Source organism: Thermobia domestica, chromosome 5, assembly GCF_964235325.1.
Source record: "Thermobia domestica chromosome 5, izTheDome1.hap1.1, whole genome shotgun sequence".
In the NCBI taxonomy this organism is placed as follows: domain Eukaryota; kingdom Metazoa; phylum Arthropoda; class Insecta; order Zygentoma; family Lepismatidae; genus Thermobia; species Thermobia domestica.
Window position 1 is genome coordinate 224,563,397 of NC_137458.1, and position 26,093 is coordinate 224,589,489.

The window sequence follows — 26,093 nt, forward strand, 5'->3', positions numbered from 1 at the left end:
GGTACCACCGAGAATTTCAAACGGATAATGATAAAAGAAACGAAAGGAAAATTGAATCGTATACTGAACTATCGCTCGCTATTGCGGTGGGTCAAATTGTGATGGAAAACGGTCCCTTGATGTTTGACATCAACAAATATCTCCACGAATCGTATCTCGCGACATGTCAGTCGGAATATACAGGTTCAGATGATATATGTTAAATGATTGCTATTTATCGAGTTCAAAACTCGGGGAGAGGTCGAAAAATAAAAAATAAAATTCTTAAAGACAAGATAGAAGGATAGCTAGGTAAGACAAAGGAAACAAGCTAGGACAGTAAAACTACAAATATAAGTAGTCGAATTTAGACATATGATAATCCAAAGCCAAATATACTTTTATATGCTGAAACAGGTGGTTTACTTAATGCGTGGCCTAAGATAAATATCTCCAAGCCCACGAGCTAGTCTGTGTCCTGAGCGAGATTTCCACAAAGACAGTCGCTTAAAGGAAATCCTACCTTGCAGACTCCGGCCCTACCGGAAGGTCAGTGTGGTCTCTAATTTAAAATTTTTAAAATAAAATATCCGACCCCTCAGAAACTGAGAGAAGTTTAGAGTAAAGCATGGAAAAACTAGAGTAAAGTCGATAAATTAGAAGAAATCCTAACAGGGATTCGTCAAAATTTTAAAAAAAATAAATAAAGTAAATGTTGTACCAGCAAGTTGTCTGCCAAATCTTACTAGTCGCTCCCAGTCCGCAAGATTTTCTACATCTTGAGATGTGGATTAATTTTGATTGCTACGAGGTTTAAAACTGAAGAAAATGAAGACATGTGGGGGAGGGGAAACATCGACATCCTGGTACGGAATAACAAGATTCTACTGTAATAAGTATATTATGTTATTCAATCCTATCCACTTCGTCGCCTCTACGAACAGTGATGAACTCGGTTTAATAAGGTGACGTGGAAAAAAATTCAAAGTTGCAGAGTACTATTTCAAAGTTGCAGAGTAAGTTTGAAGCTGGACTCGTGTATTTAAACTGTACTAAGTGGGAAAACGTTTATTCTGTTTTGTAATTACATGGAAATTATTCTAAATCATTAGCCACATGAACACTACTCCTGTCATCCTATCAGACTAAACAGTTAGTATGCACTATTACGATTGAATGGTAAGCCACGAAGTGAAAATTTAATCTATCATTTTCACAAACCACAATCCGTCATACTAAATTCTGACGTAATGGTCAGTGCACGAAACACTTATTATATATATATATATATATATATATATATATATATATATATATATATATATATATATATATATATATATATAAAAATCAACAAGCCACTATATGAACTATAGACACTGATCAATACGCGAGAATTTGAGCTGAGTTGATTTTGAGTTTAACATCCCGCTCAGCAGCGAGGATATATGTGACATGGAACTACTGATTAACGTGAATCCGAACCACATGAGCACCCGCTGGGAATCAAACGCGGGTCTACCACGCCAAAGGCGCGTATGCTAAACACTTAGCCACGAAGGAGCTCACGCGAGAATTTGTATGATCTAATACTAGATTCTTTCAGTACAAACCACAGTACATTTACACTCCACGGTTCATATTATTTTTATATGCAATGAGAAGTCAATGTTATTGACAACCCTCTTAACTAAGTGCGATTACATTTTGAAAACGACAACAATGCGATCGTAACGAAGAGAGAGAATTTGAAACTGTAGTCTGACGACTGAATAATTCTATACAGGCAAATTTCGGTTAATAATTCGATTACTGGACTATATAACGTATTGTGCTTTTCAGAGAAGCTAATTAATAATGTAATTCGTCTACGTATCTATTCATATGGACCAATACTGCTATATATGCATCAATAATTACAAAAGAAGGGTAATTATTGAATGGTCTAGATTGTTAAGTTTTGGAGGAACAAAACACTAGGGGCGAGTGGTTCTCCACTTAACGCTAGATGGCATTGGAAGTATGAAAACAAAATTTGCACTACTAGACACGCTTTGATCTGTATGAAAAGCTAACTATACGTGGTATACCATGAGATAACGGTACGGAATTACTATAAATTTTCATTATAAATCAATGTACTTATTACGACGGACCAAAAGAGATGAATAATCAATGAGCAACATACACTGTCCTTAAATAGATTAATTTTACATACACACACACGCATCACTGCTACCATACTAAATTACACACATGCATGCTATATCAGGCATCAACTGAAACAATTACACATTCTAACAGATATCCTAAACATATTTATCTATATCATCACCCAAATTAACTATACGTAAATCAAACAAATCACTAACATTGCAAAATTCTAAATCAGCTCGGAACTAATTTGGGGAAGGAGGGGTCAGAGCCAGGTGGCTCTTCTATCAACTAATTCATCTTCTTTTTAATTATGGAATTATATTAATGCCCTGGAAGGGACATATTGAAACTATTAAAGAAAGGAACGTGCCTTCCCTGAAAGGAAAAGAATAGTGTTGCCACGAGACGAGAGGAAACGAGACTTCAGGCTGTCTCGTCTCGTCTCGTGCAAAGCATATTTCATCTTGTGTCTCGTCTTGAAAAAAATGGGCTCGTCCCGTCTCGTGTCTCGTCTCGAGATGTTCTGTCCCGTCTCGTCTCGTCTCGTTTGTCTCGTAAAAAATATAGCAGCATACCATAGGAAGGAAAGTAAAATGTAGCATGCTGCACCATGCTAATCAAGATACAACTAAGCTACAAGTATTACCCAAAACACACAAGACAAGAAATGTCACGGTAGCTACACCGTGAAGCCTTCACCTCTCGTGTCGGTTAGATCTCGGTTAGTACCATGTGAGCTTTGTGGTGGACAAACATCGAATGTGTTGTGGGACCGCGGTGGCTCAGTGGTAGAGCGTTCACCTCTCGTACTTGGGGTCTCGCGTTCGATTCCAGCCCCCGCCAAGTGAACTTTGTGGTGGACAAACACCGTGTGTGTGGGTTTTCTCGGGGTTCTCCCGTTTCCTACCACTTTCTTCATACCACCATTTCATTCATTACTCATCATCACTGTCTCCTTTAGCCTAACCGGCATAACCGTGGGACGTAAAACTCAAATATTTCATTTCATTTCATTTTTCGAATGTGTGTGTTTTCTCGAAGTTTTCTAGTATCCTACCACTTTCTTCGTTCCACTAATTTTCCCATCATCATCAATTCAGCCAAAGTTGGCTAAAGGTCTTAAATTCAAATAAGCTCACAAGGCAAGGACAAATAGTTTACAAGATAATATATATCTGCTGTTAGTTGTCTGAGGCTTCTCGACCCTGGCTTTTTTACATTCTGAAACATTGAAATTTGTTTCACCAGTTTCAATACACGAATATACAGTAAATTGCTCATAGGTACGTCGAAGATGAAGACACTAATGTCAAATAATGTTTACACGACAAGCAAGTTCGATGTAAATGTGTCACCATCCCCGACACTATCGTATGCTGTCAGCCCACTTGCTTTATAGTATATCTTATATATAAAAGAGAACGCACAAATCCTTTGTTCCCTCATCACGCTAATACGGCTGAACCAATTTCTTTCATTTTTGGGGGGTTATTAGGATTTGGACCCTAGATGGTTTTTATCATATCACTTTAATTTTTAATTACCAGTGTCTTGAGATAATTGACCATTCAAGTGTCCATAACGTACAAATCCTTTGTTAGTTCATCATAGGTAAAAATAAACGTATTTATATGCAACCCGCATGACCGTGTCACTCGGCGGGTTAACATAAATGACAGGCGATATAATGTTAACATTTACTGCAATCTACTATGGTTTTTATCCTATCACTTGAAAGCGAAAAAGTAAAAATTATCTAAGTAACAACGTTTATTGCGTTCCGGGGTGACCGCAGCGAAGCGGGGCGGGTTAACATAAATGACAGGCGATATAATGTTAACATTTACTGCAATCTTCTATGGTTTTTATCATATCACTTGAAAGCGAAAAAGTAAAAATTATCTAAGTAACAAAGTTTATTGCGTTCCGGGGTGACCGCAGCGAAGCGGGGTGAACGCTGCTAGTATATATATATATATATATATATATATATATATATATATATATAGAGAGAGAGAGAGAGAGAGAGAGAGATGGAAAGATATATAGATAAATAGAGAGATATAGATATGTGTGTACACTTTGATTTCATATATTCCAGCCTTTAGGTTTCACAGTGTTAACCCATACCAATACATAAACTACTTTTCATTTTAGCATCTTTAGTTTTGTTACAATCATTTTTTTTTAAAAAAAGCTCGGAACCAAATAGTTTTATTGAGTAATGGAAAGTATTTGATTGAAATTTCGTATGTTACTGCACAGTAAACTGTACTTGAAGTGTCATAGTAATGGGAGCTGATCGACACATCGGACAAAAGAATGCTTGGGGCCAGTCTTCACCTCCATGGTTCAAATCTGTTCCCAGAACCGCGGGGTGTGTGCTACTATGTGGTGGTTGCCCCGTTTGTGTAACAAACTCATGACAGTACACCCAGATTAGCTAGTGGTCTAAAAAAAGTTGATTTTTTGTTGGCCATTTTGGATTAAAGTTTCTTATATTGTCGTGATCTATTCGCAATCATACAACGTACATCTTCATACCAAGCCGAGCGGTCTGCGGCGATAGACCATCGGCTAGAAGGCCCCGGGTTGAGTCCCGGAAGGGTCATGTCTATGGATTTTAACAGCACTTGTTTTTTCGTATTGTGTCAGGGCGCGAAATCGTACTTGATAAAAGAATTTCAGTCTGAAAAAATTGGAGAGAATATCCTCCCCAGGATACTTTCATGGGAGTAAGGAATTAGTAAAAATATAGGATATACATTTTATAGCAGGTTTAAAAATATATTTGGGTATCCTATTTCTTTTCTGTGAATTATGTTCTTCAATGTTCGAATTTTGATCATTCTCATGATATTTTCTGCTTTCAACGGAGTTCCATGAGTATTATACCAAATGTTCTTTACACTCTGTAAGAAACCATTTCTGAAGATAATTCAGGTCTTAATGAATATTATTCACTAGGAAAGGGAAGTATTCCCCTCCTCTCGACATGGAAGCAGAGGGCAATTTCACACTCTGGTCAGATCAAACATTTCCGCGTAACAAAACGAAGGTCCCCCTGCTAAACCTCTTTACATAAAGTGTTATTGTTAGTATTATAAATTTGCTGAAAGCAAACAATTTGAAGGGTTCGTCGATAATATCTTTGCTTTCTTTGTCCTTCGCCCGCCTTCCAAACGAAGAGGTGAATTTTACAACATGGCTGCTGTATAATAAGCGAGCGATTGGTAAAATGGTAAAAGTGTGTTTTTATATGTATGTATGTGTGTGTGTGTGTGTGTATGAGAGAGGGGGGAGGGAGAGAGAAGACAAAATTTTAGTTGCAAGACGACATACTTCAATTGCCATTTTCCGTTCATATAGCAAAAAAGGATACCGCCACCAGAGAATAAAGACAAGTGTAGTCTGTTCTGTTCTCTTTCGCCATCTCAGCCAGAACTTTCAACTACAGCCTGTAATGAGTGTAGACCTTATCCATTTTTCAAATTGAATAGATGGTGGTGGTAGTTCGGTTTCTTGGCCTTGTAAAACTCTTCCCTGTCTTTGATTTTGTTTGTCATCATTCCAGCCAGAAATGAAAAAAAAATGAGAATTCCTCAGTTTACAGCAAGGGGAATTGGGGACAAGACATTAAGGGTGATATTCCCGGAAGCTCATATATCACGATTGTTTCATTCAATAGACAGATGACACTTTTCTATGAAGGCTCTTCAACATGTTTTCTCACAAAGGGGATTTTCCTTTTGCAATCTATATGACCACTCGCAATTTCAATCTTGGCCATTCCCGCCAACGTTATCATTTTCGAGACACGAGACGTCCCTTCTCGTCTCGTTTTCGAGACGAGACAAGTAGTCTGTCTCGTCTAAAAGGGTTCTGTCTCGTCTCGTGGCAACACTAGAAAAGAACCTTTATGTAATTCACTTGGCCCATTATGTGTTAGAAGCTATGGTCAATTTAGGGGTAAATGGGAGTCCCTGTTACGTTTACACTGCCATAATGGTAATTAATTCTACTACAAAGAAACCTACACCTACCGCCATGTTAAAAAATCACGTATACTATGCACAAATATATCGTAAATATATCCTATCGTAACCTAACGAAAATTTTAAGGATAAAGGAAATTATTAGGAGAGATACTAATTTTCAAAACTGTTTAAAAAATTACTTAAAAAGAACCGGAAAATCGATACACTTCACTCTGAATCCTGTACATAGCTATCTGTATTCTCAAATATGGCATCTGCTGAATTGGATTCCTTATTTTAGATTTTCTGGCTGTTTTCACTGCAGAGTTTTAACTGTTCGAGACGTCTTTCTGCTTCCAACAAGTTTATTTAACTATTTTATATGTTATTACCTGAATTCTGATGTGTTTTCCTTGTCAAAAATAAAATTTCCCAGGAGTGAAGATTATATGGCCCTATGTTAAACGTGTCTGGAATAGAATAATGTGCAGGCGCGCCTTAATACTAAGGCGGAAAATATAGTTCCACCAGAGCAAAGAATTTTGGCGGCGGAAATTACAAAGCGAATAAAAAATAGTAAAAACTGGATGAAACCGGATTGTGGGAGGATATGGGCATCTCAAAGGGACGAAGGGGTCTAAATTATTCTGACAAGTAACAGATTGGTGGACAATTTAGAAATTTCTGTCCAATTGCCGGCCTATATTTTTATATTGCAGTAAGATGTATAATTCCAGTAATCATCCATTTGAAATGCCCATATGGATACAGAGTTTATAATGAAATAATATATAAATAAAGAAATTATTCCCCGAAATATAATTTTTCCTAGAATACTTTCCGAAGCTCTCATTAATTTTGGTTCTGAAGCTCCTCAGTAAAGAACAAACGGATTTAATACATAGACCGAAAATTATGTGTTGAAAAATTATATTTACAGTACACGGTACGTTCGAAAAGTATAGTTCTCCCCAAACAAAAATTTCATTACCTTGACTGTAATGGCACATTACAACATTCAGTAAGGATCGAAGGTCTCACTAAGAATATTGTCAACGGTTGGTTGTTAGTAATATGTTAAATTTGTAAGTATTCTGTTTTGTAATCATAACTCACTAGATTTGATTTTAGATCTCTGATATGAACACGAGAAAATCCAGGCAACGATGCTTGTCCACTACAAGGACCACTTGTCGCGAGTTGAGATCATACCAGAGACCCCGCTTAACAGATGGGAGTACTCTACCATTAAACTAGCGCGGCCCTTCATGATGATGGATCAATACCAAAAGATGTTAGTGGTACAATTGGAAGGAACCAGGAATGTGTGCTAACAATGCAGTTAAACAGGTCAGTGAATAATAATAATAATAATAATAATAATAATAATAATAATAATAATAATTAAAACTTTAGCAATTTTTTTCTTTTTTATATTCTTACTCGCGCCCGCAGACGGTACATTTTGATGTTTATGCTGATGAGAAAGAACTCCTTTTCCTTATAAGAAGAGAAATCAGTACATTACCAGTTCGTTAAAATACTATGCTGCTTTAAATGGAGCCTCTGAAAGTAAATTCCTAACATGGCTGCACACTACTTGTGATAAATTATAAGAAAAGTGGTATTATAGGGGATCATAAAGAAACTATATTACACATTAGCAGAATCAATTTTTGATAAGAGATGATAGACTTAACCCTTTTAAATTCTGGCCTTTTTTGGCGTTTTTCTTGAGTCTCAGATAAGCAGCGACAGTATCATCCCTATTTATCCTAGGATCATGGTTCATAGCTCGTTTTTTCAGAATTGAAGAACCTTTCAAACGTACCACGTACATGTCCCTATGATGTACCGAAGGAGAAATGTTTGAGGGGAAATCGGAATTTTTGGGATTAAAAAATGTTTGGGGCCCTCTGGGCTCCACATGGGTCTACGCACAAGACTCATTAAAAAAACTATTTAGTGTACTAAACAATTGTACCAAATTTTGTTCTCAAAGATTAAATAGTAAGGGAGAGAAATTTTCTTTTACCTCTGCGGGAAAGCATCAAAACTGCACCCAAAAATAGGCCTAAAAACACAAAATGTAACTTTAAAATTTCTTGATACGTCCTTATTTACCCTAGGATCATGGTTTATAGCTCGTTATCTTCACAATAGAGATGCCTTTTCAAAAGTACTATTCAAATGTCCCTATGATGCACCTAAGGGAAAAAATGCAGAAAACCCTAAGTTTTTTTAAAGAAAACTTTCTTTTTTAAATTTTGGGGCCCTGTGGAGCCGCCCCTGTGTTAACTCAGACATCAGAAAAAATCAAGAAATAGCAACTGGTATACTGATTCCATGTACAAAATTCCAGGCTCCTATCTTGAAAATTCCCGACAATGCTCCATTTCACATTAAATGACCCGAATTAAATATAAAAATTTCCTGAGACGCCCCTAATCAATCTAGGACCATGGCTCAGCTCGTTCTCTTCAGAATAGACCTGCTTTCCCAAAAGTACTATTCAAATGTCCCTATGATGCACCTGAGGGGAAAAAATTGCAGAAACCCCTGTTTTTCTTTAAGAAATCCCTCTTTTTAAATTTTGGGGCCCTCTGGAGTCTCTCCTTGTGTTAACGTAGACATCAGAAAAAAATCAAAAAATAGCAACGGGTATGCTCACTGCGTGTACAAAATTCCAGGCTCCTATCGTGAAAAGTAAAGGGGGATTTTTTTTTAATTTCACCACAATGGACCATTTTACCTTAAATAACCCGGATGAAATATAAAAATTTTCTGAGACGTCACTAATTAACCTAGGATTATGGTTCATAACTCGTTCTTTTCAGAATAGAACAACCTTTCAGAAGGTGCTACTCGCATCTCTCCATCGTGTATATAAAACGAGTAAATCGGGAAGAAAGGGATTTTTTAGAAGAAAAATCCTTTTTCCCCGTTTTCTTCGTCTGAAACCGTCCCTTTGTTAATGCAGATAGCAGAAATATTCAGGAAATAGCAACTTGTATTCAAACCGCGTGTACAAAATTCCAGGCTCCTATCTTGAGAAATAAGGTCGGGAAAAATATTTACCGATGTCCTACGGATATTCCCAGAATATTGCACATGTCTGCTTATACAGGGTCTCACACGTGCCAGATAAAAATTTCCTGAGACGTTCCTAATTAACCTACTACCATGGTTCACATGTCCATTCTTTAGAATGGAACACTCTTTCAGATTGCATTTTTTAAAATTTCCCCATCATGTACCAGAGGCGGGAAATTTGAGGGAAAAGGGAAATTTCCCTGAAAAAATCGCATTCGCCCCCTTGACGACCCTCTGGACTCCACCCATGTTATGGTACAGAGCTGAAAAGTATGGTAAATACTAGGGTATACACTGAATGCTTGTACAAAATTTCAATCTTCTAGCTGCAAAAGTAAACCCCCCAAAAATAATGAACTTAGGTGTAACAAAAAATATATTTTTCCCCTTACGATGTCATTCAGTTATGACGCCATGACCCCGAGATCCAAAAACCCTCACGAAACATGTTCTACAATGCTTCTATGCTTGAGAAAAAAAAAACCGAAGTAAAAAGGTTTATTGGTTCATTTTTAATCCCAAAAAGAAGACACTGCTCCACGGGAACTATAGTTTCCATAAAATTTAAAAGGGTTAAGCGCGTCAGCCCCTTCCTATGCCAGTGATCTACAGGTGAATTTAACTTTGAATTAAATATAAAAATGGTGGAATAAAAATAGCAAATTCAATAACAATTCTCACATTTCGGTCTACTGCACAAGCAGGTGTCTGTTGTTTTATTAAATGCAATATGAGTTGAATTTTTAATTTCTTTTGTACGAAGTTTTAACACTTTAAGTATAGTTCTGATATCAGAATACATTACGTTATTAGTTTTTCGATTCAATTTTCCACTTCAAACAATATTATAACACAACAAACCAAAAAATGGACTGTGTGTATTGACTTTTAGTGTTCGTATGTTTTGGCCACGTTGTAAGTTAAAGCATAAAAGCATTCATACATCCTCCTGCCAACAACTCTTTCAACAAATAACAGCACTTAAACACACAGCAGCAACTGCACAAAAGAAACGCATGAACTCGACAGATAGATTATATTTGTGAATCCTATGTTCCGTCAAGGGCTGGTTATTTTACTTATTTCCAAACTGGCATTGCATTAGTTGCTAGCAGAAAGTAACTTAATATAACGTTTTCATTTTTTTATTTTTTATTTTTTATTTATTTATTTATTTATTTTATTTATTTATTTATTTTTTATTTTTTATTTTTTTGTTTTTGCCTAACCACACGGTATCGAGTTCCTGAAAGTTATAAATCTTGTTATATGTGTTTTGTGGATTGCCTACATTCAGACTGCCAGCCAAGAAAGAAAGAAAGAATAAAAGTACCACAAACCAAGAAACAGAAAATCATTTTTGCCTCGGTTATAAATTTAGACACATCTTGTTCTATCGGTAGACATTTTATTGTGAACGTCAGATGTTCTATTGAAATCTAATGTAAGTTCAGTTTACGAAATTGAAGCCATAAGCATTCATTTGTGCAAGATATTAGTTTCACGCAGTAAACGGAAGTTTACTCACAGAATTACTTCTTTCTTTTATTGTTATATTGTGTCAATACATTTAAAATAGGAATAGTTTATGCATAAATTGCAAAACATTTTGTTTTGCTTCACAAAATCTATCTAGACCATTTTCAGTACAAATGTTGCGCTTGGCAAGTCCAAACCCCAATTGTGATGTTCCGTATCTCGAGAACCAAACGTCTGAGAAGCAAAATATTTCACGCGCATACTAAAGTCAAGGTTTACTTTCACGTCACGTGTGGCCAACATCGGATGAGTTTTGTAGTTTTGATTGGCTTTAAAAAAATTAAATGAAGAAAGAAAGATGAAGGTTTAACACTTTTCCACTAATATTTGGAACTTGACAAAAGGCTTACCAAGTATCTTAAAAAAAAAAAAAAAAACAAACAAACAACAACAACAACAAAATCATCATAATTCTAATGAACTGTAATGAATTTACTGTACTCGTATTAAGTCAAATGCCAAGGTTAAAGAAAATACTAATTATGTTACCCACAGCTTCTCCTACTACACACGCAAACTATGTTCGCAAGGTGTTTCTACATTTGGAACACACGTGTGTAACTTCCACTAGGTTTCAGACACGCGAATTGCTTTCGAGAGTATCGTGCTTCGCTACAGGGTCTCCAGATTTCCAGACAAATTAAAAATTATACAAAATTACAATCTGAATCATCTATATTTTGATATTGCAATCAATCTGGATATTTTGAAGGTTACTTTTTATAGTACTTGAGGTGTTCATGTACGCAAAAGAGTTGGTTCATGTACAAAAAGGAAGATTAATTACGTGGAATAACTATACTTTGTTTTTGAAGCTCATTGAGTTATATCGAGATTTATATTTCCATTTTCTTTGAAATGAATCGAAATTTTACTGATTTGTTCTCAAAATGTATGATTGCGAAATATGGTTGCTTACTCTGAAGGAAGAACATAGACTGAAAATATTTGAGAATAAAATCTTGAGTCGAATATTCGAACCTAATATTGACGGGAATGGGAAATGGCTGAAACTTCATAACGAGGAACTACATAATTTATACCGTTTACCAAAAATTGTTGTGATCATTAAGTCTAGGAGGCTCAGGTGGGCAGGTCTTGTAGCTAGTGATGAGCAAATGTAAGACCAAGACCAAGACCTGGGTGGTCTTGGTCTTGCACATCCAGACTTGATCTTGCTTGCAAAGAGTCTTGTAAGTCTTGCTTTTGAGGAATCTTATGCTTTTTATAGGTAAATTTTATTCTGGATATAGAATAAGGGATAATAAGTTCTGTAATGCGCCAATAGTAACAGAAATACAATGTATGTTTCTAAATGTACTATTGTTTACCAGTGTACAACATAGGCGATGACCTTTATTTTTTAATGAGTGCCCACGCTTCACTACCTATAAAATAAATCACAACGTATCGTAATACTTTTATATTTTTTAACAGATCCAACATTCCGCTGGTTCCCAAACTGGGGAAGCTACCCCTGAGACGCATGAAAGAAAATCAAGACGGCACAGATTACTGAAATACCAGAAATTGCAAATTTACTTTTACACTCTATAGGTGGCAGATATTTTTCTTTTCAAACATAATTAACTAATCTTTGTATTGAACAAACTTCCAATTAAATATTGAAATTTTGTTTTACTGATTCCAGTATGTACTCTATGGGGCAAAAACATGGGCATTACGCAAAAGCTGAAAAAATGGAGGCTTTCGAAACGTGCGAATGGAGGGGGAAAAAAGGAGAGAATTGGCTGGGTTGAACGGAAAACGAATGAGAAGGTCTTAGAAATAGTAGGAATAGGGGAGAAAAGAAGAATTTTAGATGTAATTAAGAGGAAGAAGAGGAATTGGTTGGGATATTGGCTGAGGATGAACTGTGACGGATGTGCTAGAGAGTATGGTGGAAGGAAAGAGAGAGAGGGGCGAAGGAGACTGTAGTTGAAGGAAGGTATTAAAACAGAAAATTGCTATGTCAAGGCAAAGAGACTACCGTACCTGGTGACAACCCTACATCGAAGCTTCTCAGTTGCAGCAAGTGAGCTGGTAAGAATGACAGAATAGCTATGATGATGATGATATGTTTAGCAATATTGTCGAAAAAGAGAGAAAATTTAAAATAATAGTTATTATAATCAAACCTCTTAATATTTTAGAATAATTTGAGTGAGAATTGAAACCGACTCAACTGCCTATGTCTTTTGTGTAAACTCAATTTATACCAGAGTCACGGCAGAAGTCATGACAACTATTTTTCTTCTCGAAAATGGTAACGAATAAGAAATTCCTAAATATGCAAACGAAGGTTAGTTCATATGTAAACATTACATGTAAGGAGATGGATGAACACACACACCGCCATAAAGATATAGCACGAGAAAAAAGACGAAAAAAATTGTCGTTTCTAACGTGTTTTACTGTCAATTGCAACAGTACACAATAGTACAAGGCAGGACCACGTACCTGTGACATCTTAGAGTCCCTGCCATCTTGTAGATTCTTCATGTCATGGGATGCACGCAGTTTGTAATGTACTATTGTGTACTGTGTTGCAATCAGGGGTGTAGCTACGGGGGGCCAGGCCCCCCAAAATGATTTCCTGCCCCCCCCCAAATGACCAGCTTTCAAAACATCATTGTAAGATTACCGCGCTTCAGTCACTTAAAAATAACAAAGTTTACACATAATTAATAATTTACGGTAAAATAGTATGGAAAAATACTATTTTACCATACCAATCGAAAAATAGTATTGTATCTCCTCCTTATACCAATCGGAAAACAGTATGGTTTATTTTTATTTTTATTATTATTATTTTTTTTTTAAAGCAGATTACACAATTTACTGCGATTTATATTTGACACTTTGAAGACAAACGTTTCAACAAGGTACTTTAAACACTACAATAAAACAATGGTACTAAACTGATATGTAAGTAGGCCTTCATTACATTTTTTATATGCTGTAACTAGTATTAAAAACATATATCAGATGAAAAATTTGGTGAAAAACAACGTTTCTCAATATGGATTTCAATTAATCGGTAATATTCAATTATTTTTACATGTCACCTTCCCCTTCGGAGAACTAATGGGGACTGAATTTGGATTTAGACGGCATCGGAAGTCGCACGGGATTCCCCAAAGGAACGCAGGGATTTCCGGACATGCTATAAAGGAAAGAAGTGTTACACGTTGTTAATCCCGTGCGCACACGTAGTCTAGCTACGTTTTCAAATATGTATTTTTCAATGGAGTAGGTATGACTTTCTAAGTGACGTTTCTAACGGCACTCTCCACGATGTATTGCTTTTAAGTTGTTGGCCTCTGAAGTTCATGTTCGCACGCTTTTAACACTCTGTCATTCCTAAACGGGACGGAATTTCCCCCTTTTTCACTAGGACTTTTATGTATTTTTTAAGGTGTACTATCACCCGTCCAAGTTCGTCAACGTATCTACCGTTCACCCTGTATATATAGATATATAGCTAGATAAATAAATAATTACATTATTTCGGAAAGTTGCGAACTATAGCCTATATAAATTGAATCATACAGAAGTTATTTGAAGACGCACTAGACACCAGCATGACTGATGAAGAACCCTGTGTGTATTACAGTACAATAAAACTCCGTTTTGCGGCTATCGCAGTATTGCATTTACGTCACAAGCTTTTCTGGAGTTAGTTGTTAGTGATCGGAACCACCGCTTTAAAATTCCTTCGCGTTCCCACTTATATCGCTATTTCTGAGAATATTATTTAAAACTTCTGATTCGAATCATTACCCACTCTTTTCTTCGAACAAGTTTCACTTGTGAAACAGAAGAAACATTTTACATGAAATATTTTCCGCGACGGAACAATGCACGATTTGCAGACCTAAAGATATTAAAAACCTAATTCGTAGGATATTAATGTCGTACTACTTTTTTATTATTATTTTTGGATTTGAATATTTTTGAAGAAATCGAGTTTTTCGCATTCTCGCACTGATTTAGGGAAAAAAAAAGAATTTGTAAAGTGGTAAACTGAAGTCCGAAGTCCAAAGAAGATGCTCGAAAGCTTGTTTACGAACGAGATGTCCCTGCTCATTCACGTGTGCAGCCACTTCGGATCTGTGGTCGACGAGGAACAGAACTCTGCATCGTCAACACTGGCGAACTTCAAATGCACGAGGCATCCTGGATCTCGGAAGAAGAAGTCGATGTTATTTCTTTAAAGTTTAAATCCTGTTTTAACTGCAGCTTCCGCAGTACTTTCTCCTTGTCAATCACCAGTGACCTAAAATGATGGGTGCGATCTCCTTGGGGAAACGACACTAATTTGAAGAATTAGTATTAGTAAATTAAGCAACCTTATGGGGATAAAAGATTATTACGAGTCTACCATTTTCTAATACTTTGATTTGTTGGCGAAAAACGCTACATATATATTCGCAATAATATAAGCACTTTGTAATAAAAAGATCTACCATTGAAAATATTTGTTTTTTGTAATAACCCCTAAAATAATCAAAATAATGAAAAAACAAAGATCAAAAAGTTTCGTAACAAAGGGGAGGGGTTCGGCCTTCCATTACGAAGTGTGACAAGCAGGAGGAAGGGGGTAAAAATTGGTCAAAATAGCGTTACGTAATATGTTGACGGCCCCTAAAACAGGAAATGAGACAGATGTAAATAAAATAATTATGTTTTTCTTTTAGTCACGAATAATAAATAATTATTTTTGTCAGGAAATCTTAAAGAAAATAAGTGAAATTTAAAGAAAATCAGCCTTATGTAGACAGGTTCTGTGTACAACGGCTTAAACTAAAATAGTTACGCACAAAAGTATAACGTTTGATCAGGGACAGTAATTAGTAGTTAAACGTAATAAAATCAACCTGGAATATAATTCATGGCCAAAAGCAAATAATAATAATAATAATAATAATAATAATAATAATAATAATAATAATAATAATAAGCTAGAAACCAGTTTTTTTTTTAGTTTCCCGCAAGGAAACCAAAATTTGCCGGTTTCTTCAGGCCTCAAAAATACTTTCTGCAACATGATTTCTTTTGGCTTTGTAGCTGGCCTCCCCCTCAAAAACCACGGGCCCCTCCTACATAAACCTGCTGGCTACACTCCTGGTTGCAATTGACAGTAAAACACGTTAGAAACGACAATTTCTTTTTCTTTTTTTTAGTGCTATATCTTTATGGCGGTGTGTGTGTTCATCCATCTCCCTACGTGTAATGTTTACATACGAACTAACCTTCCATTTGCATATTTAGGAATTTTTTAATCCGTTACTATTTTCGAGAAAAAACTTGCCATGACTTTTGCAATGACCCTCGTATAAATACTTTTGACCTATATTAGAAATATAAAATACCGGTATCAAACTCTCAGTTATTTGAAATAACTGTACAAAATCACTCTCACTTGTGAATATAAATTCTTTATTGTTGTATAATGTTACATCGTTCAATCCTTGATGTGCCATACACCTAAAGAGACTAAAAGTTATATTGATAAAGAATTATTCAACCCATAAGCATCCGTCCATGAAATCAAACTTGCGGTCACATGCACTAATGTTTTGTCAATGTCATGAAAATGTTATTTCGATACTAACTTTATGAGCACACGTTAAATACTTCCAACGGATGCTTGAGCCACGGAGCCAAGGCCATACGCATGTAGTCGGTACCAATGGTGTACGGTATTACCGATGTTCAACACTGCATTTTTCTTTAGTTTCGGAAGAATAACACCACTAATATGTTTTGAAATGAAATGAAATATCTAGTTTAACGTTCCACGTTTATGCACCGAGGCTAAGAGAGACGAACATAATGAGAAATTACTGAAATGGTGGAATGAAGAAAGTATGAGGAAACGGAAAAACCCACAAACGGTGTTTGTCCACCAAAAAATCTCACATGGCGCAAGATGACACCTGTGTGGTTTGGAAACGAGTAATAACTACAGAAAACGCAAACAACCGATTCAAAAATCGACATACTGTACTGTAGGTATATGCTACAGGGGGAGATCAACTCACACGGATTGCATAAACTACTGGGAACACATTCACTCCAGCGGCGTTTTTACTGAAGCCAAGAAATTCAAGTCAAAGATGTAGCTTTTTCCCCTTCTGTTTTACATTCTATATAAGAAAATTAGTAGTTCCGGTACTTGTGCAACACTCTTGGTCTTGGTCTTGCACCCCTTGGTCTTGGTCTTGGTCTTGTATTGGGATTCCAGGTCTTGGTCTTGGTCTTGCATGCAAAATTCTTGCACAAACTGCAAGACGAAGACTCTTGCGCTCATCACTACTTGTAGCCAGAATGAAAATAAGAAATCTTTCAAAGTGCTAACTGGAAAGTCCAATTGGAAAATAACCATTAGAAAAATCTAGCTGGAGATGAGAGCACAATATTAAAATGGTTCTCGCAAAAATAGGAATACAAAGTAAAAGCTAGATCCAGTTCGCTAAGAACTGAAGTCAGTGGAAAACTTTCGTGAACGCGGCAATCAACCTTCGTGTTTCGTAGGCCATATAGTTAGTTCTTCAAACAATGTAGTTGAATGTCCCCTTGCTCTTTTCAAAGTAAATTTTCATTCTATATAAATATATTATTACATAATCTAAATTTGATTATTAAGAGGCCCCATCACGGCGAAATTAAAATACCGCTAATTTTACAGCAATTATGTGATATCTTCAAATAGATAAAAGATAATGGAAAAGTGGAACAAGAGCTCGCTAGACAATATTATTTTACATGTGATACGTTATCAGGACTCACTTATCTGCTTTCGATTTCCAGCCATTTAGAAAATCAACATTTATTTTCGAAAATGAAATGAAATGAAATCTTTAAGTTTTACGTCCCACGGTTATGCCGGTTAGGCTAAAGGAGACGGTGATAATGAGAGATGAGTGAAAATGGTGGAATGAAGAAAGTGGGAGGAAACGGGAGAACCCCGAGAAAACCCACGAGCACGGTGTTCGTCCACCACAAAGTTCACTTGGCGGGGGCTGGGATCGAACCCGGGACCCCAAGCACCAGAGGTGAACGCTCTACCACTGAGCCACCGCGCCCCCCATTTATTTTCGAGTTTTTAAATGGCTGCAAACGGAAAGCTACTAGGTGACTCGTGATAACAGTACCTCGTGCAATATAATATTGTCTACGGCGCTTCCGCATTTCGATTATCTTTTATCTATTTGAAGATATCAGATAATTCCTTAAAATTAGCGGCATTTTAAATCCGCAATGATTAGGTCTCTTAAATATTAAGCTTATATGTAAGAAAAAATAATTTTCACAAAGTAAATGAACATTTAAATAGATTTAAATAATAAATGAATATAAAATAATTCAATAATTTTTCCAATTCATTTCAATGAAAACAGAAAAATAATTCTTCCACTAAAAATAAAACCAATGAACTGGAAACGAAAACAAAGATGGCACAAGTATGTACCACAGTTAAAAATACAGCTTTTGTGTTGGTAGTTGGCAATATTGCACGTTCATAGCATGGTTGTGGTGAATCAATGAGTCTAAGTAAGTTGTATTGTAACGTTATGTAGGTAAGGAAATTGCGATGTAGGGCAACGTACGGTTGACTTTGACACTTCTTCCTCTCCTCTTCTCACCGCTCTTCTCTGACCTTGATCTCAATTTTTGTGTTGTTAAAGAACACATCGCACTGAGTGGAAAAAGCAGCCGCACTGAAGACGTTGTTGGACAACTCTCTCTCTTGAGAAACGTCTTCCGGTTGCTAGACGCAATACAGAGTCTATATAGCCAATACAAACGAAAGCATAGCAAAGATTGAAAAAATGTCTAATTTCCTTTATTTTTCGCCTTATTTGTTTTCAAAATAATTCTCAAGGCCGACAACAGGTTCAGCGACGACTGCTGATAATTTTCCACTGCAATTATAATTAATAATATTCAACTTATAGCGGAGGTTTGGTGAAATATTCTCCCATCTGAAAATGTTCCCTTCTTTCTGATTTCCAACAGAACAACCTATCCTAATACTATTAATATTATTACCATTACCATTGATTGGATTAAATTGGACTTGTGTTTCCTGTACAAAAAACGCATATGCTACCTATCGAACGAAGGAGCTCTGTAGATTACGCCATGTAGACTAAAGGAAACGGGTTCGAATTAGTGGAATGACAATATTGCAGGAAACGGGAGAACGGGCAGTGGCGGATCTAGACCATGGCCGGGGGCTTAGGCTCCCAGTTTCTTGAATGACAAAAATAATTTAATCTATTATTTATATATATTTTAAAGTTTATAGCAAACTTATGATTGGGGGATCTATCATAGTCTGGGTTTTGGCTGTCCCTCGCTCAGTTTTTACCTTGTAGATCTGTCTCTGGGAGAACCTCGAGAAAACACACGGTTACAGTCAGGGCCGGATCCAGGATTCTCTGAGGGGGTTGAACCAATAACTACCAGTACATTTGAATTAAATTTGGGTTTTTAAATGCCTTTAGGCATCTGTGGTGTGAATGAAGAATTCCTTTGGAAATGCTGCAGGTCTGCTCTCAATGAATTCTTTTCCTTCAACCTTCAGAAAATTGACTGAAACTATTGATTTTGCAAAACTCACTGCTAGCTTCTCACTTTAGGTAGTGTATATTTATAACGAAGGGGGGTGCATGTGCACCTCTGCACCCTCCCCTAAATCCGGAACTGGTTACACTGTTGTCCACCAGAAACTAACATCCTCGCACTTAAAATCTTTGAGTTTTACGTCCCACGGTTATGCCGGTTAGGCTAAAGGAGACGGTGATGATGAATAATGAATGAAATGGTGGAATGAAGAAAGTAAGAGGAAACGGGAAAACCCCGAGGAAACCCACGCACCCGGTGTTTGTCCACCACAAAGTTCATTTGGCGGGGGCTGGGGTGAACGCTCTACCACTGAGCCACCGCGACCCCATCCTCGCACTTATGACAGATCTACCAGAAAGAGCCTTTTATTATTATTATTATTATTATTATTATTATTATTATTATTATTATTATTATTATTATTATTATTATTATTATTATTATTATTATTAGTGTAATTAGCAAAACATTTCTCTAACTGGATATATCATAAATAGGACATCAAAAGGTAAGATATTTTTGAATTTGTATTTAAATCGTCCAATACCTTTCTTTACAATACTCTAATTTTAGTAATTAAAAACTTTATTATTTTACCTCTTGACTTTTTTCTCTACCAACGTGGCATAATGCATCGACCTCCAATTTGCCAACCGCGAGATTGAAACACTTAGTGAACTAGGCCAACTAAATGACCCAACCAACCAATTCCTTCATTTAAGAATACTAGTGACATTTAAAGAATAGTAGCATAATAGGTTATCCCTTCTTTTACTTTTATTTTTTACACTATCAATTTGCCGAAATATATACTATTGTAAGAAATACCATATGGATGGCTGGAATTGAACCTCCTAAGAAGCTAACTCCTGTGTTAGGCCTATATTTATGCGTGGACTCTTGTTCGGTTCCAGGTGGGAGTTATTCTTGCCTGTGATACAAAACCTCGAGTGTTGGTTCGAATCTTATTGTAAACCTTGCGTCACGTCTCAAACAGCCTCAATGCTGAAAATACAAGTGAAACTAAAAGCAATCAATCAACCAATGATCTACCGACGGATAGACAAGTTTTCTCCTTTCAGATGTTTCTTTTTAATTATTAATATTTTACTGATTTTTTTTTTAAAAAAATCTCTTCTATACAACAGACAAATAAAAAAATATCCCTCTCCGAGGGAAAACTACAACCAACATGCATATCGTGTGCATATCATGTGTTTGTCAGTGTACCGCTTCAAATTCAAGGCTTTCTTATCAGACTACTGCATGACATACGCATATTTGTTTCATGAATATTTTTAAATCGTTTCTTAATATTTTTAAAAATACATTAGTGTTTTTAGGTTAATTCTTCAAATTTATGATTCACTTTTGTGATTTTGTCCAGCATTTCCTCCTAGGTCTATTCGACAATTTTCATCAAATTTTCCACGCTATTAAACATGGCAGCTTCATTGTCGATCTGCACCAAAAAGGAAATGAGGGCAGTGATTCGCGTTTTGTCTGCGGAAGTTGTTAAACCTACGGAAATTATTCGTAAAATGAAAATGCAGTATGGTGACAGCTGTTTATCGCGAAGCAAGATCTACGAATGAATAGAGCGTTTCAAACAGGGAATAACTTGTTTATGTAACGAGGAAAGATCGGGGAGACCATCGACTTCATCGACTGACGACGCGAGGTAAATTTTCTGAAAGCGTGTGCAAGGTGGGTCCCGAAAGAATTGTCAGCGCAGCATAAGGCACAAGGTTGGACATCTCTCGTATATATTTGGTCCATTATGGTCGCGACTCGCGAGGGAGATGGATTTTTAAAACAAATCATTACTGTAGATGAAACTTGGGTACATCATCACAAACCAGAAAGCAAGGCTGCGAGCATGGTTTGGAAACACCCATCATCACCAGAAGTTAAGAAATTTAATCTCAACCAACAGCTAGTTATTGATGCTATGGAAAATTGGTTACAGGTATGACTGAAAAACTCTTTTTCAGAGGAATAAAAAAAAATCCTGTGAAACATTTGGAAAAGTGCGTTGAAGTGCAGGGAGATTATGTAGAAGAATAATGTACACTGCTCCACAAAACTTAAGCAACTCGAAGAAAGTGTCAGAAAATAAAACGACACGATCACTGTACCAAGTATAATGAACAAACAGACGGTCCAGATGCATAATGCAACAGAAGCGAAGACGAACAATACAGTTAGGATGTACAGAGTGACCAAAAAGTTTAGCACAACGATACCTCAACAGGTGAAGCTGGATTGTGCGAGGGCATATGCAGTCAATATGGCGTGTGATCACCACGAACAGCTATACAGGCACGACATCTGGCCTCCATGCTGCAAATCGGAGTGTTGATCAAGTCTTGCGGCAGATGGCGTCACTCCTCGAGGAGAGCTGTTTGCAGGTCAGAGAGAATGCGTGCTGGTGGACTGCGCTGCGCTATTCGCCGCCCAAGAGCATCCCACACATGTTCGATTGGATTCAACTCCGGCGAATATGCAGGCCACGCAATACGCGTAATGTCTTCGCTCTCCAGATACTCGGACACAAGAATGTGCACGGTGCGGGCAGGCATTGTCATCCATGAACAGGAAGTCGGGCAAATGCTCCGCGGAAATTGCGCATTGAGAATTTCATCCTGGTACCGTTGTGTTGTCAAAGTGCCATGCTGCACAATATGGCGGTCCGTTTTCCCATCCAGCATAATTCCACCCCACACCATAATGGAACCACCGCCATAGGAGGGCCGTTCAGCAATGAAGTTTGGATGATATCGTGTTTCTGGCTCTCTCCACACTAAAGTCCAACCAGAATCTGACGACTGGCTGAATCTCGACTCATTGGAGAACATGACACACGCCCACTGGTGTTCCCCCATGTAACATGTTCCTGGCACCATGTGTAACGCGCACGTTTGTGCTCCAGTTTCAATGGCACACACAGCACAGGCCTTCTTGCATACAGTCCTGCTCTATTGAGCCGCCGACGAACAGTTTCACGACTCACGCGTTGTCCTGTAGCCTGAAACAACTCATTGGCCAGTTGAAAGCATGAAGCTTGACGGTTACGTTTGACAGAAATTGTGAGAAATCGGTCATCGACGGCCGACGGCTTCTTCGAACGGCTTCCTCCATGACGTCTACTGACTTCACCTCCATTTTGGAAGCGACTCCACAGCCTCGACACAACACTTATGTTCACGTTGAATTCCTGCGCCATTTCCAGTTGCGATCGGCCCAATTCCAACCGCCCAATTATTCGCCCGCCGTCATAGTCACTCAAATGTCGTCTATCAGCCATTGCAAGGTGTGTACGCCACACAAGAACCACTAACTCAATGCTTGGAGCCTCTGACACTACTGGGCTGTGGTGTACGCCTCATGGCATTATTTGTTCACCGCGCTTGCAACGGTGCTGCTTATGCGATAGAGCAGGTGCTCGCCTTACCTGTGTATCTCTGTGTATGTGCATGCCACTAACCAGTGTTTGATGGGCCCCACACGCAACTTATACCACGTTCTTTCGGGTTGCTTAAGTTTTGTGGGGCAGTGTATGTTTCAGTTTTCTATTATCTTTTCTCAAGTCCTTTTACTTTTTTGACTTCTCCTCGTATATAGTGGGATTACTTAGTCTGGAGATCAGAACCCCCTAAGGTGGTCGCGAGAAAAGGTGAAAAGGATAAAAAATAATAATCAGGATCTAGTAAGGAAAATATTTTTAAATATTATTTTCAATGTATTTTGATAAATTTATTTTTTCTTGTTTCATGCCGAAATACAAGAAAAATACAGAAAAACAGATTGAAATAAAATAAAAATATAAATATAAGAGTTGTATAATGAAATACAATTCAAAATGAAGGCTAGCATAAAACCTGAGACTAGTGTGATTTCACTAGTAAGTCATTACAAACTAGAAATTACTTATCTATGGGGATTGCTAGCAAAATGATGTGATAAAAGAGAGGTCGTGGTGTGAAATAGGTTGATAAAACCTAATGTAGAGGAAACAAGCGACACATCTTTGAAACTGAGCTCCAGCATACGCATCTTTGGTGTAGAAAACTCAGGTTCAATTCCTGTTGAGAGGTTATGTGGTTCGATTGCCAAGGACCATCTCCTAGACGTACACAAATGTAGGACACGAAAACCACAGCCAGACATACAATAATAAAACTGTTACCTCTTTATTCACATAATGTTCGAAGTTATGGGCGTCAATCCTGGAAGCGGAGTGCCTCAAATATTTGCTGAAGTTTGCTTCAGCCTACATTTGTGTTTTAAATTCGTTATTGATGTCTCGTTAGATGATATCTGACAACCTGAATCCCCGCCTCCAAAAGTTATACAGAAATCGGCGTCAATGTTCAATGCGAGAATTTACATAATTTAAAGATGTTAAATTATATATATATATATATATATATATATATATATATATATATATATATATATATATATATATATATATATATATATATATATATATATATATAGAATATATATATATAAACTATGCATTAAAAATAAGGAAACGTGTATCGTTTAAAAAAATCCACTTCTAAAGGGACAAAGCAAGCAATTTCTACAATATTGAATTTCTGGTTTTATAATAATTGTGTCTTATTCTTCTCGTGTGGAGAAAGGGCACTTCGGATAATGTACAGGAGATTAAAGTGACACGTTCATCAACGCTGAGAACATACTGCTATAGCTACAAATATGAAATTTGGCAGAACATTCTTTCTGTTACGAAAGCAAGAAATATGGAAGGGAATTTTGAAATATGTATTGTAAGTTTATTTATTTATTTATTTATTTATTTTAAACAAGAGTGGAATATATCACGAATACTTGAAATTTGGAACATGAAACTCATCATATAACTTCCTAATTAAAATAACCGACTAGTGGCCCGTTCTGTTATATGTTCACTTTTAGAGATTCCACATCAATAGTTTACATATTACAATTTATTGTTGACCGTATTTTACGAGCTATAAGAAGCACTTTAATCTTTAAGATGGCGTGGCGGGAGGGAGGGAGACAGTGTTAGGAAACTTGTAAATCCCCTCAACTCATGTCCGTCACATCGGTGCACTGCAGTTGCCAGTTGAATTCAATGTTGCCAGATAGAGATAGGCCATCGAATATATGACCATTTTTAAGACTGGCAGGAATATTAAATCAAACATTGGAGATTTTTATATTAATTTCGCGTATAAGGCGCACTTAAATTTTGGAGGCAATTTTTCAAAGAAAAAAAGTGCGTCTTATAAAATAAAAATTTCCAGCTGTAGAATGGTTTTATGGGGAACTAAAAAATCTTTTCTATGTTATTTATATGGGACGTCTTCTACACCCCAAAATGTTTAGGCACTTCCGGCATGATTAGAATGATGAAATTTGGCATGATTGTAGCCTTCCGATACTAACCCAGAGGAAAATTACCAAAAGTGAATAGTTTTTAAGGGATCTAGAAGGGGATGAAGAAATTCTCATGTTATTTAAATGGGCGTTATCTTGGGGTACAAAATCTTAACCGTTAGATAACACTAGTTAACAAAGGTTTTGTTACATAAAAGGAAATACCTGTTCTTAAAGGAACTTTTTGCGCTGAATTCGAATATGCACTCGGTTTTTCTCCATCACGTACGATTTTCCCGTAACAGAGGGATTTTCGGGAAAATCTCTCAAAAATTTCCCTTTTCGTTTATTTTACACCCCAAGATCTTGTCCCCTTGTATATACTAACATAGAAATTATACCTAAGTATACTTTGATTCATATTTAACAAACTCTCCAAGTTTCGTAATAATCGCTTTATTCTTTCTAGAGAAATAAATATGTTTGTATGTATACTGTGTGTACTGTTTATTGCACCTTATAGTAATGCTTTCAAATCTCTTAAGTTGAGGTAAAACGTTTTGCTTTATTACCACAAACACACATATAAAATATAATACAATATAATTTACAAGTGTGACAATTTACAATAAACAATAATACAAATGTACCAAAAGGTCATGAAAAGACAATAAAAACTATCACAATATATGAAACTTCCATTGGGTTACAAAAACGTACACTACTTCCTTCTTTTGTAAGAAATGTTGCATTCTCTAACAAGACCCCAACAATAGTCCCCCATCATTGAAGGATCCCATCGTCCCTGGTACCTTTTCTCCATTGCCATTATATCTTGGTGGAATATTTCCCCCTGTTCGTCGCTGAGAGCACCTAGGTTAGCAGGAAAGAAGCTCAGGTGGGAGTGCAAAAAGTGGATTTTTAAAGACATCCTACAACCCAATTCTTTGTATTTCTGTATCATGTCCTGTACGATTTCTGTGTAACTCTCAGCTTTGTTATTGCCCAGAAAGTTGCGCACAACACACTTAAATGCTGTCCAGGCAGCTAGCTCAGCACTATTTAACTTGCTGTCAAAGCTATCATCAAGCATTAATTTCCTAATTTGGGGACCAATAAACACTCCCGCTGAAATCTTAGCATCACTCAGGTTAGGGAACTTATCTCGCAAATACTTGAAACCTTCACCAGATGTGTCCATGGCTTTGACAAAGTTTTTCATAAGTCCTAACTTGATATGAAGTGGCGGTAGTAATATCTTATTAGGATCTACCAAAGGAGCGTATTTGACGTTGCATTCTCCAGGTACGTAATTCACTCTAGGTTCCCATTCCTTCA